The sequence below is a fragment of the Polypterus senegalus genome, unplaced genomic scaffold (assembly GCF_016835505.1).
Source record: "Polypterus senegalus isolate Bchr_013 unplaced genomic scaffold, ASM1683550v1 scaffold_1260, whole genome shotgun sequence".
NCBI classification, from domain to species: domain Eukaryota; kingdom Metazoa; phylum Chordata; class Cladistia; order Polypteriformes; family Polypteridae; genus Polypterus; species Polypterus senegalus.
Window position 1 is genome coordinate 1,183 of NW_024383422.1, and position 13,427 is coordinate 14,609.

General features: G+C 40.6%; 2 non-coding genes across 2 annotated transcripts; both read right to left on the minus strand.

The window, feature by feature from the left end:
* Positions 1–1,912: 1,912 nt before the first annotated feature.
* Positions 1,913–1,984, minus strand: trnag-ucc. The gene has a single exon. It is a non-coding gene; the product is annotated as a tRNA-Gly (tRNA).
* A 10,558-nt stretch (positions 1,985–12,542) lies between these two features.
* Positions 12,543–12,614, minus strand: trnag-ucc. The gene has a single exon. It is a non-coding gene; the product is annotated as a tRNA-Gly (tRNA).
* Between the last annotated feature and the right edge of the window lie 813 nt (positions 12,615–13,427).

Sequence of the window (13,427 nt, forward strand, 5' to 3'; positions counted from 1 at the left end):
AGGTTTGATTCTTTATTCCTTTATTCGCAAAAAGACCCAGAAGGTTGCTGAGGGTTGTGTTGGTGTTACCGGTGTTCCCAGAGGGAGGTGTTTCATCTAGTAGGGCATCCTGATATCATCGAGAAGAGTCACAGCCACAGCTCAATGGCAACTCTGGTCTGTACTGGGAACTGAGAAAGACCGCTGCAAGGGCTCTGAGGGCCGATAAAGAGGTGTTTGTTAGAGGAGTCTGTGAGCAAGTGAGACACCATCTGTGGTCTAGTGACCCACATCCCACTTACAGAGGAATCAAAGCATTATGCACATCTGAATCTGTTCCTCAGAGAGTCACAGTCAGGGCAGCTGATGGAACGGTCCTTACGAATGACACTGCAGTTGTAACCCGCTGGGCTGGCTACTTTGAGCAGTTGTTCAAAGCTGATCCTCCGGCTAGGATGTTGGATATCTCTGGGTCCACGGTTCTTGAGGCTGATCCTCCAATTAGCTGTGAACCCCCCAGGCTCACTGAGATTGCACAGGTGGTGACCCAGCTGAGGGGAGGTGGGGCTGCAGGGATCTGTGGTATCAGGGGTGAACTTCTCCAGGCTGGTGGTAAGGCTGTCCTCCTGGCATTGCAAGCAATCTTTGCTTCCATTTGGGAGACTGGCACCATCCCAACTGACTGGAAAACGGGACTTGTCGTCCCTATCTGGAAAGGGAAGGCTGATCGCCTGGATTGCAGCAACTACAGGGGGATAACACTGCTCTTGGTGCCAGGTAAGGTCCTTGCTAGGTTCGTCTTCCAAAGAATCCATGATCACTTGCTCACCTACCAGCGACCAGAACAGTCTGGTTTTATGCCTAAGAAGTCTACCATTGACCACATCCTGGTGTTGAGGGTTCTCATGGAGAGCAAACGCGAATGCTCGCAGGGATTCTTTGCAGCTTTATTGATTTTTGCAAAGCGACTCAGTAGATCGAGCTGCCCTGTGGGACATCCTGAGGGTTCACGGGATCCCCTCACGGTTGCTGGATATCATGGCTGGCCTGTACACTGGTACTGTGAGTGCTGTACAGAGTGGAGGCAGGACCTCTGTGTTTTTCCCAGTTGATTCTGGGGTTTGTCAGGGGTGTGTTCTGCTCCTACTCTGTTCAATGCTTGTATTGGACTGGGTGTTGGAGCAACGTCATGGGGTCCAGCAGCTCTGGGGCATCTGTTGCTGATGAAAGTTTCACGGATCTTGACTTTCGAGGAGGATACTGTGATCTTCGTGGAGTCAATGTAGGCTCTGATTGGGGCGATCAAGAGACTGAGTGAGGAATCTGAGTGTCTGGGCTTGCGAGTATCCTGGATAAAAAACAACATCCAGGCATTTAATGACCTCTTGAGTCCCGAATGAGGCACATTACCCGCATTGTGAGGGAGCGTCAGTTATAGAACTATGGCCATGTGGCGTTTCCCCGAGGGTGATCCGGCTCGTAATATCCTCATTGTTGAGGTCCCTAGTGGCTGGACCAGGCCAAGGGGTCGCCCACGTAACACCTGGCTGCAGCAGATAGAGGGTCATTTCCAGGATCCCATGTTGTTTCGTCGTGTAGTAGTGGGTGCGGCAACACACTGTACGAGAGCATGCTCCACAACTTGACTTGACTTGATTTTTAAATTTACCTTTCATGTAAATAAGCCAATTTAGCTGAAGTAAGTTGTTTTTATTTATTTTTGTTGTAGTAATAAGGTTCTTCAAAACGTCTGAAACAAATTATTAGTGACACGTCAGATACTTAATTCCTGCTGATAGTTACACTTTAGACTGCATTTGTTGCCAATATGCAGTTTACCAAGTACAGACATAACATAACATGTAATTAAGTTAGTAAGACGTTAGTAACAATGTATATAACTTTGTCAGGGCTCGTATTAAAACTGCAGTGTTGCGTTGGCCGGGAATCGAACCCGGGTCAACTGCTTGGAAGGCAGCTATGCTAACCACTATACCACCAACGCATTCGACTGACAATGGAAAGTTTACGTATTTGCCTAAAGCTGGTTTTTAGATTATCTGTAGCGTTAACACTACATAGCGATCACTGTAGTCTGCTTTAACAGCTCGTTCTAAGTCGCGATTCAGCGGCGCAACTTTGCTTCGTTCTCGAAAGCTACTGTGCACCTTCATCCCACGTTAACAACCTTAACTATACAGATATATGTATTATTCGTTTAGTTTAATTGACGGAGAAGCAACGAGGATTTAAAGGGTGTTTTATGGAGTCGCTCTTTAATAGAAGAATGTAAACCTCCAACCACTTTTTCCCAAACTATGATTTCATTAAAAAAATATTTCATATAGCAATATCTGTTGTGAATACTATCAAACAGTTTAATGACTTTGTTTTCTCTGAGCTATATTAGTCCACATTTGTTTAATAAAGCATATTAGCTACCAAAATGACCCATAAGCCACTTCGTAAACCTGGAGTACCTAAATGCAAAGTTCAACAGTGCTTTAGGGGCAGGTGTGGAGGAATATCTTAATCAAATATTAATAAATGAACGATTCTTTACGTTCCCTGACTGCTCAAAACGCTTTACACAGAGAGCAGGGGAGCCACGTCATCCACCATAAATGTCCCGTATGTCATGTCTCCTGGCTAATGCGATGGCAGCTATTTTGCGCAAGTAGGGAAACCCAGGATTAGCTGCAGGGTGTTACGGGATGATAGAGACAGTTAGCCGTTTAAGGACAGGGCATGGTTAGGAGGCCAAACTCTTTCCATTTCTTCATGACTGATTTAAGCAGATATTATTTGACTTGGAGATTTTCTTCTCTCCATCCCCTGACTTGCGCTCTTCAGTCCACTTTTCATGGAGTTGCCTGTCGTGTTCTGTTTGTCTTCATTGTGTAGATTTGCCCACCATATTGATTTATCAAAATTTGATCCTTCCAAACACTGGTGCATTTAGACTACAAAAATGAGTTTAAACCCCAGACAGGTATTCTCCATTAAACTAATTCTATGACTTCTGAAACCAATCTAGGGGTGTATATTTATGCCACCAATTATTGTGTGTTATTTGTAATTAATTCAGGCCATGTCACAGAGATATGACATTAAGGAGACTTTTTCTGATGATCTGCACCAGAAGAGCACAAACCAACAAAAAATTTAATTATTGTGATTCGGTGTTATCTAGCAAGAAAATGTGAAAATGCCCAAAGCGGTGAATACTTTTTATAGACATTTGAACAATAGAACACTCTAGATGAGAACAGGCCATTCAGCCTAACAAAGCTCATGAGTCCTATTCACTTATTTCTTCCAAGAAAACATCAAGTCGAGTTTTGAAAGTCCCTAATGTCTTACTGTCGACCACACTACTTGGTCGCTTATTCCAAGTGTCTATCGTTCTTTGTATAAAGAAAAACTTCCTAATGTTTGTGTGAAGTTTACCCTTAACAAGTTTCCAATTGTGTCCGCGTGTTCTTGATGAACTCTTTTTAAAATAATAGTCTCGATCCACTGGACTAATTCCCTTCATAATTTTAAACACTTCAATCATGTCACCTCTTAATCTTCTTTTGCTTAAACTGTAAAGGCTCAGCTCTTTTAATCGTTCCTCAGAACTCATCCCCTGTAGCCCTGGAATCAGCCTAGTCGCTCTTCTCTGGACCTTTTCTAGTGCTGCTATGTCCTTTTTGTAGTCTGGAGACCAAAACTGCACTCAGTACTCAAGATGAGGCCTCACCAGTACATTATAAAGGTTGAGCAGAACCTCCTTGGACTTGTACTCCACACGTCAAGGCGCTATATATCCCAACATTCTGTTAGCCTTCTTAATGGCTTCTGAACACTGTCTGGAAGTCGACACTTGATTACAGCCAGCCCTGCTAAACATGAACCTCACTTACTATCAAAACTAAGTTACCAGCACAATGAATTAACAATTAATTCCCCAATAAAAGTAAGTTCCAGAAGGTGGTACAGTATCTTCAGTGGCAGTCTGGGGGCTACAGGGCCATTGTGAACCCTCTGAAACAACACGAAAATAACATTAAATTTGTAATCTCCAAATAGAAAACAGCATGGAATCTTCCCAGGAGTGGCCAGTCTACCAAAATGACTCCAAGGGTGCTGAATAATATCATCCGGTAAATCACAATGGATCCTGAAAACACACCCAGAGAGCTGCAAAGGTCAGTGTTCATGACTCTAAAATCAGACAGGCCCTGGGCAAAAGTGAGCTTCAGTGTAGAGCAGCACTTGCTACCCAAGAAAGACATCAGTGCTTGTCATTTTTTTGCCAGAAAGCAATGGAAGGATTCTTAAGATCTTTGAGAAGAAGATTCTATGGACAGATGAAATAAAGCAGAACTCAAATGATGATGTGGATCCCATTATGTCTGGCAAGACAAAATGTTAGAATCCCACAGTAAGAACACCATACCACAAGTTAAATGTAATGGTGGTAGTGGGATAGGGTGCTTTTCCGAACAACTTGCAATAACTGAAGTAAATGTGAATTCCACTTTGTATCAAGATGTCCAATCGTTCATTTGTGAGCTGAAGATGAAGCATAGTTGAGTGAAGCAAGGTAGTGTTCCAAAATTCAAATACACCGCCACATCAGAATGCGCTGAAAAGAAGCAAAATTAATTTTTTTTACTAATTTCGGTCACAATCCAGACCTGTGCTCAGAAACCTACCAATGTCTCTAAACTAAAGTGGTTCTGCATAGAAGAGTGGACTGAGATTCCACCACACCAACGTGAAAGCTTGCCATCAAATTAGAGGAACAGTTTATTTGCAAAAAATATGAGCTAAAGGCAATGCAACCAGTTACTTAAGTGTAAGGGGACAATTAGAAATGTCTGATTTGTTCACTTAGGTTTATCTGATACTAGAATTTAAGCGAAAGCCTAAAAACATTCAGGTTTAAAACTTTGCAATAATAAGAGGAAATATGAGGAATATGTAAATACTTTTTCTGTGCCTTGTGGTTACACTAAGCCTGGAAAATGATTACAAAAATGTAAGGACCAGTAAAAGTGTCCATGAAAACAGTAATCATGAACTACCCACTGTCAGAGATTGTGCCAAAGCCAGCAATGGGTTTTGAGTCCATAAATCTTCTGCTTTCAGGTAGTGATATATAAACAAATTGATCATCTGTTGACGATCTTCTCTATGAATTTTAAATGCATAATTATTACCTATTTATATTCTGAATGAATAACTTAAAAATTGACTTTACACAGCCTGCAGTGGGCTGGCTGCCCAGGGTTTGTTTCCTGCCTTGCACCCTGTGTAGGTTGAGATTGCCTCCAGCAGACCCCCTTGACCCTGTAGTTAGGATATAACGGGTTGGATAATAGATGGATGGATGGATAGACTTTACACAGCATCTTTTCAAATAAGATGAGTTTGCCTTCACCAGCAGGCAGTTCATATGTTTTGAAAGGTGACGACTATGGGTCCACTCTCCACCATCCCAGCTTTCTCTTTAGGCCCAGAATATTTGATGATTTTACAAACCTTTATTAATCTTGAAAATCTGAGTAGTCAAGAGCCTGACTTCTGAGTTATTATCAGTGGAGAGCATGTAATAAGTGATTTCTACATGCAAGTGCTAAACTCACCCATGGTTTCATGACACCAGCTTAACACCACACTGCTTCTGTACTTACTATGTAATTACCTGTATAATTACAGAGTAACTAGGTGTTATTGCCTTGTACTTACTGTGTAACAGAGTGTGTAGAAGAAAATAAGTCATAATATTTTAATTTAACAAAAAAGAGGACTGTAATAGAATTAATGCTGATCCAGAATTTCTGGAAAGTGTAACCTGTTCAGAAGATCACAGCTAGTAGGCCTCCAGAAAGAGAAAAAAAAAAGCAAGATAAATAATAAAGTTTGAAAATGAGTAGACCATTACACCCATTGGATGAATTTGTTTAGCTGTTAGCTTAAGTGTCACAGTAGCTCATGTAGCCACATTTCATAATTGTTCTGACGCCATCAGCACAGATTCACCCAAGCTTCTTGGTTTCCATCTTGAATGCACTTCCTGTTAATTACCAGTGAGGTATGTATTTTAGCGTTTATTAAAATAACTACAACATAGGCAGGTACAAAGTATATAGGAAGGTAAAAAACAATAAATATAAAAACAAAACATTACCATGGCCAACTGGCAACTTTCCTTCTAAAATATCATTTACCATGAAATGCCTGCATAATGGATTCACCAGACAAATCCTGAAGGTTTCATTTCATGGATGCATTTGAGGACTTTGGAAGAAATGGCATTCAAATTGCAAGCATTTTCCAGTTGAAGTATTACATGGAAAAGATACATAAAAATTGTAGTGCTAATTCTGTGCCTTCAAGGGCTTGAGCTAGTACTGAAATACATAAGCTTGACAAGTTAAGTAAATAAGTTTTATTATGCATTTTACTGCATGAACAAGTATTTTAAAAAGTGTTTAACTCCTATGCCTAAAGTATTAAACCTTTTGCTCTGTTCAACCCCTTCTGTCTTCTCCAGTCTGTTCAATCTGCCATGTTCAGTATACTGAGAAGCATGAATATCAAGAAACCAAATCTATCGACGTTAAATTATTATAACAAAAACTTGAATTCTGAACTAAGACTTCCATGCCGTCCAGGTGTATGATGACTTACATGAATGTCATGTCTGTCGTGGGATTGTAATCTTTGGCAGGCAGTAACTTACTGCATACTCTACACCGACGGTGTTTGAATGTCAGTGGTGAGGGGAGTAACTGTGGTGAGCTTGTAAATATGGCATTCAAAGAATTTTTTTAATTATGCCTTAAATTTGATTATTTAAAGAATGTTGTTTACTTTGTAAATCTGGATTTCATCAGATGTCAGAAAAATATTTATAGACTTTAAGATAATGTAAAAATAAAACGCATGAGGTGGTTGCTTCTGTCAATTTGTGTGTCTGTCACTCATTCCCCTCACACTTGGCAATAATCACTCATCAGAAGTCTGTTCTTCTGGACATCTTGTGGTGCTTCCCACATCTTTAGGTCTGCTATTCATTGACACGGGTGATTGTCTTTATTACTTTGGGGGTGTAGCAGACCACTTTGTGTTTGCCCTCTGCATTGTGTGTTTTGTAAAAGTAAAATGCAGACAGCAGTCAGACTTGGTTTGATTCTTTATTCCTTGTATGAAGCAACAAGAAATGTACGTCACTAAATTTAAACTGACTCCACTGTCATTCCCTTTCAGTGTTCACACCACGTCTCTTGTACATATCATGGACATTATAACACAACTACTGTATTTACAGTACATGGAAGTCCAATAAATTCACACTTCATTTGTTCACAATAATAATGTAGTGGCTAACAAGAGTAAAACACAAAATGGGTCCTTGAAATGTGGTGCTCTATATTTATTTATTGAGAAACAAGAAACTAAAGAAAACAGCAAACACCCTTCCCTGCCCGCTGTCTGGGGTCGCGAGGCACACCTCTTAAACAACAAACACCACTATGCTGTTTTCACCCCTTACTTTTGCAATGCACATTTAATTACTTTCCCTGTTCACTCTTAAAGCTTCTTTCTCTATCTTCAGCCAGACACACACTCACACCTCCTCCTTTCTGTCTCTGACCCTACAGCGCGTACTTTTCTTGTTTCTCTATTTTGTCATAATCATCCCAGAGACTCTTCTAAGAGATGTGTGGTGCCCTGAACACAATAAACAGAAAACATCCTAAACATTAATTATAAGACACCACGCTGTCCTCTCCGCAGCCCCTCGCCCCTAGAGAACACAAAATCCAAGAAATGTCTTGGTAGCCTTCTTCTATATCTGGGTCATGAAGAGGCTTGTTCCAGAGTTCCATCCCTGCCATCATTATGCTCCACTGCACAGGAAACTAACTGGGCATCCAAATATGGTGCAAGCCAATCTTGATGAGCAACAAGTTTCTTGCCTTCTGGTGTAATTGTACATGATAAACTATTTCCCTTTGTTGAGCAATGATATAACAGTGCCCTACCCATGGGCTATCCGGCTTGGGGCAGCACCCTCTTCAACACAGAGGGCTTTATACCCAGACCCGTGTAGCAGCTGGAGGCAAGACATGGCTGTAAGGACAAATTTTATGTGTACTCCAGTGTGGGAGAAGGTGGAGTGATGAGTTGAGAGGCAACAGTTGTATATATACTTTTGAGTCACATTCAGTAACAGCATCTAAGGTTTCAGAGAGGTTACAAGTTTGAACTTAATTGTCCAACACCTCCACAGAATATAGTAGTAGTAATAATAGCAAATCATCAGTCAAGGAGAATGTGAAGAGTATTTAGAACAGTAAATATGAACTAGAATATACAAACAGTGAAAGAGAAAAATGTTTGGAATTTTCATTCTATTGAAGTTTATATATGTGACAAAGCTGATACAGTAGCCTCCCAAAAGTAACATGGACTGCTAAGGAGATATTTAGGAATTTGAAGACTGTACAGGGAGAACTGCTACAGGGATTAAATTGAGTAAAATCTAATAAATCCCAAGGACCAAATAACACTTACCCTCAAGTATTTAAAGATGTTAGGGAGTGTGGATAGAAACCCTTGACACATAGCTTTCAAAACATCTCAGCACACTAGAGACGTTCCTAAGAATTGGAAGCTAGTAAATATTACCACTTTTTATTAAAAGGATGATTAGGCTGATCCACATAAATACACCAGTTAGTTTAATATGCATCACAGATAAATCAATTGAAGGAAATATTAAGGATAAGATTGAGCAACACATGTCAAGAACAGGAGCAATAGCAAATAGACAACATGCATTCAAATATCCTCATCATATCCTCAGGCTAGAAGAACTGATTTCTCTCACAATCACTAAAGCTTACAGTAAGAATTTACAATGGTAGTGATATACCTCAGGAATCTGTTCCTGTTTGGAAAGCTTATCGTTTTATTAACAATGTGTTTGCTTTCCTCTTCTCTTTATGAATGTGAGAAATGAGCTTTAATTGGAAAACGAAATTTTTACTCTTTACATATATATAGCCATTGTTATTTATGTGTGACTCTGCTGTCATTATGGTAAACATACACTTCCATGGTCCCAGCATGGTGCTGATTTACTTATCTCAGTCCTCATATTAAAAAGTTTATGAAACACAAAACTGGTCTATTGATTATCATTTACAAAAATGATACAAAACATGTACGCTATATAGCAGCGCTGTCTGCAACTCACTAAGATTATTTAAAGTCTATGGTTAAAAATCACTGAAACGTTCATGTAAATTCAGTGTGACATTATGTGACTTCTAGTCGTTGGGTATATCACACTTGCCGACTGAGATGCTGATTTTATCTCCAGACCATGTCAATTTACACAGGTATTTTTTGTGTACCTAAATCTATTTTACTCTATGGCTTGTACTGTCAACTTTCCAAAAGTTCTTTTAAAATACACAAATGTAACATACTGTAGGTAGGAAAAGTGAGGAGAAGAAGTTTATGACAGAAGTAGAAAAGGTAGACAAAAAATGAGTGAACACAATAGAAATAATCTCAACAGTGGAGTTGTAATCAATGCAAATAGTGGTCTGCCTGCAAGCTTAATGAAGTCAAGTGTCATCTATGAAGAAAAAAAAAGATACCATCAATAACTTTAGTTTGGAAAGTTTGTATTTATAAAGTTTGCACAGAGAAATGGTTTCATACTATTCTTGCTTAAATTCTAAGTTATTTGCTGTTTTTATTTCTTTAATATCTGATCTAATGGAAAATCTGTTTAAGAATAAAAGGCTATTTTGTTATGTTTATAGTTTTTTAATTGTTTGTGTGATTGTTTTTTTTTAATATCAATAAGTACTAATAGGAATGACATTTACTATTCCTGCAGTCCACACAATACAGACAACTTGTTAGAAGTACATATTTAAATTTAAGCAATGCTTTGCGTCCAAATTACTAAATTAATTTAGCTTTGAGTTCCGTGCTAGGCTGGCACAAGTGGCACAGTGGTAGCTGCTGCCTTGCATTAAGGAGACCTGAGTTTGCTTCCTGTGTCCTCCCTGTGTGGCGTTTGCATGTTCACCCTGTGTCTGTGTGGGTTTGCTCCAGTTTCCTCCCACAGTCCAAAGACATGCAGGTTAGGTTCATTGGCGATCCTGAAATTGTCCCTGCTGTGTGTGAGTATGTGCCCTGTGGTGGGCTGGCACCCTGCCCAGGGTTTGTTCCTGTGTTGGCTGGCTGATTTAATCAAGTGCAGTAAGGAAACCAAATGTACTGAGTTAATTGAAATCAAAAAGTGTTGCTTTTTGGATTTAGATGAGCTCACACAAACACATTTTTTTGGTATATTTTAAATATATAGTCATATATTGAATATACAGTACGTAATTGGTAAATCCAACACATCATTTTTCACAGTGTAGCTGAACGTTAGGGGAGTAGCTGCCAGTCAGGCTCCGATGTTTCACCTTCTCCTAACAAAATTGTATGAGATGACAGAATATATATTCAAGGAGGAAGTCTTTCAATGAAAATTGAAGGGCAATCGATCCAGATTAAGCGACAGGTTGAATAATCACAATAGTTTTTTTTAATATCACCTTTTGAATAATATAATTGCATGGGTCGGGAATCGAACCAGGGTCAATTGCTTGAAAAGCAGCTATGCTAACCACTATTCCACCAATGCGGAACGTAAGGAGGTCATTACTATTATATCAAAAATTTTCTATTAAGTCTATAGCCGTTTTTTTTTTCAAATTCGCTCTGACTTAGGATTTGACTCAGTAACGGCCGGATGGATTTTGTTTTTACTGTGAATGCAGGACGTAGTGTTACTGGTGTTACCAGAAGGAGATGTTTCAACTCGGAGGGCATCCTGGATATCATCGAGAAGAGTCACAGCGCACAGCTCAATGGCAACTCTGCTCTGTACCGGGAACTGAGAAGGACGGCTGCAAGGGCTCTGAGGGCCGATAAAGGGGTGTTTGTTAGAGGAGTCTGTGAGCAAGTGACACACCATCTGTGGTGTAGCGATCCACATCCCACTTACAGAGGAATGAGAAGCATTACGCATATCTGAATCTGTTCCTCGGAGAGTCGCAGTCAGGGTAGCTGATGGAACGGTCCTTACGGATGACACTGCAGTTGTGACCCGCTGGGCTGGCTACTTTGAGCAGTTGTTCAAAGCTGATCTTCCGGCTAGGACGTTGGATATCTCTGGGTCCACGGTTCTTGAGGCTGATCCTCCAATTAGCTGTGAACCACCCAATCTCACTGAGATTGCACAGGTGGTGAACCAGCTGAGGGGAGGTGGGGCTGCAGGGATCTGTGGTATCCGGTGTGAACTTCTCCAGGCTGGTGGTAAGGCTGTCTTCCTGGCATTGCAAGCAATTTTTGCTTCCATTTAGGAGACTGGCACCATCCCAACTGACTTGAAAACGGGACTTGTCGTCCCTATTTGGAAAGGGAAGGCTGATTGCCTGGATTGCAGCAACTACAGGGGGATAACACTGCACTCGATGCCAGCTAAGGTCCTAGCAAGGGTCGTCCTCAATAGGATCTGTGATCACTTGCTCCCCTACCACCGACCAGAACAGTCTGGTTTTTGGCCTAAGAAGTCTACCATCGACTGCATCCTGACACTGATGGTTTTCATGGAGCACAAACGCGAACATCGGCAGAGTTTCTTTGCAGCTTTTGTTGATTTTCGCAAAGCGTTCAACTCAGTAGATCGAGTTACCATGTGGGACATCCTGAGGGTTCGTGGGATCCCCTCGAGGTTGCTGGATATCATGGCCGGCCTGCACACTGGGACCGTGAGTGCTGTACAGAGTGGAGGCAGGACCTCAGTATTTTATTCCCAGTTAATTTTGGAGTTCGTCAGCGGTGTGTTCTGCTTCTTCTCTGTTCAATGCTTGTATGGACTAGGTTTTGGGCAAGGTGACCTGAGACGAAGACTGGACTCCTTCGGTACTGTGTCTCTTCGGAGAATCCTTGTGAACCTTTGGTTTGACTTTGTGTTGCTCATTAATTAAGTTCCGAATGAGGCACATTACCTGCAGTTACGGCACTACGGTCATGTGGCGTGTTTCCTGGAGGGTGATAAGATCCCTCATTGTTTGGGACCCGAGTGGCTGGACCATATATGGCATATAGAGGGTAATTTCTGGGATCCCAAGTTGTTTCATCGTGTAGTGGGTGTGGCAATGCACTGTACCAGTGAATGCTCCCCAACTTGACTTGACTTGATTTTTAAATTCACCTTTCATGTAAATTAGCCAATTTAGCAGAAGTAACTTATTCGATTTTATTTTTTTTTCGTTGTAGTATTAAGGATCTTCAAAACGCCTGAAAAGAATTATGAGTGATTTGACACGTCAGATATTTCATTCCTGCTGATAGTTACACTTAAGACTGCATTTGTTGCCAATATGCAGTATACCAAGTACAGACTTAACATAACGCGTAATTAAGTTAGTAAGACTTTAGTAGCAATGCATTTAACTTGGCCAGGGCTCGTATTAAAACTGCAGTGTTGCGTTGGCCGGGAATCGAACCCGGGTCAACTGTTTGGAAGGCAGCTATGCTAACCACTATACCACCAACGCAGGCCGTAAGGAACCCTTTACTAATTTTTTAAAAATTTACCTTTAAATCTATAGTCGTCTTTTTTTTCAAATCCGTTCTGAAATAGGATATGACTCAGTGTTGTGATGTAGGATTTTGCATATAACTTGATAAATGTTTTGTATGTCTTTATTTATAATTTAGGCAAACCAAGTGGTGAGAGGTATTCATGTTTGCCTTCCCCCATCCCCCTTTTTACGACTGTCTCTTTGTAATTTTATGACAGGATTTGGGGGGATGTGTCTTAAACCAGTTTGATCTCCCACACAAAGCCAGGTTAGTGTAATATATGGTCTTGGGGTTGGGCAGGAGATAAGATGTTCTATTTCACCCATTGGTCTGAGGTATGGCTGTTTGGAATTGGCTTGTCTCAGAGGCCTTCAAGTACCATGATGTCCTATTGGTTCTAGGAATTGGAGAGAACATCTATAAATGTACTTGCTCAACCACATTCTCTCTCTCTCTAACTGACCCACATATGAAGAAGCATCTCTCTGCTAACCTGTGATGATGAAGACAACACAATGAAGAGCACAGCTCAGCAGCCATATTGAACAGACATGTGGCTGAAAGCTGAGCACCAACGATGCCTTAACTAGAGACATTTTAAGTAACTGCAAGTCTGTGTGCCACCTGAATTACACATCACCATTTTATCAGGTTGTATGGTTGCCAATATTCAAATGTACTTTGCATTTTGTTATTATTTATGAATATTATCAGTAATACATTATTTTATGTGTAACTTAACTCCTGCTTGTCTTTTACTACATCTAATTGCCTGAGGTTATAGA